General features: G+C 53.6%; 2 pseudogenes; both read left to right on the forward strand.

Annotated features, from left to right (window-relative positions):
- Positions 1-95: 95 nt before the first annotated feature.
- LOC141267740 (5S ribosomal RNA) lies at positions 96-214 on the forward strand (annotated as a pseudogene).
- Positions 215-1,904: 1,690 nt separating this feature from the next.
- LOC141267794 (5S ribosomal RNA) lies at positions 1,905-2,023 on the forward strand (annotated as a pseudogene).
- Positions 2,024-2,456: the final 433 nt, after the last annotated feature.

Genomic DNA, 2,456 nt, shown 5'->3' on the forward strand with positions numbered 1-2,456 from the left:
AAAGCACAAAAGCACCTTGTCTCACTAAGCACTGGAAAGGGCAGCCGGCAGCCGGACGTCAAAGTAGAAAAGCAGCAAGTGAGAGGCTTCTCTCTGCCTACGGCCACACCACTCTGAACACGCCTGATCTTGTCTGATCTCAGAATCTAAGCAGGGTTGTGCCTGCTTAGTACTTGGATGGGAGACCGCCTGGGAATACCAGGTGCTGTAGGCTTTTGCTTTTTCTTACTTCCACCAGCAGGGGTCACTCTCCTCTATGCCTTTTTTCCATTCCTTTTTTCACAAGCGCACACATGCTCCTTTCTTCTTTTCATTTGCTTTCTCTCTTGCGATATTTAATCCTTGCAAAATACCAGCATCCTTCTCATCACCGTGGGCCTCCAGCATTGTTGCTTATTTACTTTTAATACTAGGCTTCTTTTCACCAGGACCAGCGACTCCCGCATGACTGGAGGCAACCACCGGTAACCTGGAGGCCAGTTTACAGCACAACCCAAGCAAAACACCTTTGCAGGCCACACGACCCCCCCCGAAGAGCAGCTCAAATTCACTCGCAACCATCTCACCCTCTTCCTTCATTCACTCCTGGGCGTTTCGCTCCACCCCAAGTTGCGGGTCCAGCTTGCTCTTTCTGTCACATCCCCGCGATGAACGGTTTAGCCTGCAGGAGACCCTGCGCCGAGCCATTTTTAAACACATCTGATGCGGCAGGTGTTTCATTGCTCAACAAACAACACCTATAGGGACGGCACAGCCTATGCATCGGTCCTTCGGAGACCGCCCCAGAACGGCCAGAGTTCTCGTCCCCACGCGAGCCTGAGGAAGGCTGGCCGGGCGATGGGCCAAGCAGCGTCTACTGGCCATACCACCTTGGATACGTCCGATCTCGGAAGCAAAGCAGAGATGGGTTCGGAAATACTTGGTTGGGACACCTCCTGAGAACACCAGGTATTGTAGACAATTTTGATGACGTTTTGCCATCTTGCCCAGCTCGGCTAGCATTGAGTGGCGCCTTGCTGGACACCGACCTTACGTAAAGTAGAGGCTGGAAGTCCCAAGCCTCCCAAGCCCCCCAAGACCTCTAAGATAAGGACGCAACCCCGCCGCCTCTACCAGGCCTCACACCGAGCTCCTTGCCACGGCTAGGAGTGCTTATTGACCCCGCAGCCGGCCGTATGCAAATGATGGCGTTAAAAGCATCTCTCTCGCGCTGTGAAGGGGCCAGGCTTTCAGCAGCTGCCCAGGGGATGGTTTTAGAGGGCGACCGCCTAACGAGGGCCAGCAGAAGTAACGTCTTCTTCTTCAAAGAAGCTTGTGTAACTAACTCAATCAGACAGCTGCCCAGGAGCTAACCTCAGTGCTAGGAAGGAGCGGGAGGGAATTGAGGGGGTGGTTCCTGCTAAGGCCCTGAAATAATAATAAGAGAGGCAGGAGAGTCTGACGCATGGTGGCGGAAAAGCTGCAGGTGCAAATAGGGAATGTGGTCTCGTGCGAGCAACTTGTGCATGCTCGCTGTGTGTGAGTGTGCGCTTCCTAGGTACGGCGCGCTGCAGACAGTCAAAAGGGTTGCTCCCTTTCATTAAAAGTTAATCCCCGGCTGCAGGCTATTAGAAAGCAACTAACCGCGCTCTACTCACCCTACCCAGGTCTACCGGTGAGTCTCGCCGCTGCTCCCGGCCTGTGGCATTGGCCGCGACGCTGACGTTCCGTCGACAGCGCGGCAGCCGATCAGTGAGCTCAGCGGCTGTGAGCGGGGCGTTCTGTCTACAAGACCTTTTTAAGGAGCCAGCAAAAAAGTGAAGAGAAAGGAAAGCACAAAAGCACCTTGTCTTACTAAGCACTGGAAAGGGCAGCCGGCAACCGGACGTCAAAGTGGAAAAGCAGCAAGTGAGAGGCCTGGCTCTGCCTACCGCCACACCACCCTGAACATGCCCGATCTCGTCTGATCTCGGAAGCTAAGCAGGGTCAGGCCTGGTTAGTACTTGGATGGGAGATGGCCTGGGAATACCAGGTGCTGTAGGCTTTTGCTTTTTCTTACTTCCACCAGCAGGGGTCACTCTCCTCTATGCCTTTTTTCCATTCCTTTTTTCACAAGCGCACACATGCTCCTTTCTTCTTTTCATTTGCTTTCTCTCTTGCGCTATTTAATCCTTCAAAATACCAGCATCCTTCTCATCACCGTGGGCCTCCAGCATTGTTGCTTATTTACTTTTAATACTAGGCTTCTTTTCACCAGGACCAGCGACTCCCGCATGACTGGAGGCAACCACCGCTGACCTGGAGGCAACCACCGGTAACCTGGAGGCCAGTTTACAGCACAACCCAAGCAAAACACCTTTGCAGGCCACACGACCCCCCCGAAGAGCAGCTCAAATTCACTCGCAACCATCTCACCCTCTTCCTTCATTCACTCCTGGGCGTTTCGCTCCACCCCAAGTTGCGGGTCCAGTTTGCTC

Source organism: Phyllobates terribilis, unplaced genomic scaffold (assembly GCF_046119375.1).
Source record: "Phyllobates terribilis strain yellow unplaced genomic scaffold, ASM4611937v1 Scaffold_4__5_contigs__length_816908805, whole genome shotgun sequence".
Taxonomy (NCBI): Eukaryota; Metazoa; Chordata; class Amphibia; order Anura; family Dendrobatidae; genus Phyllobates; species Phyllobates terribilis.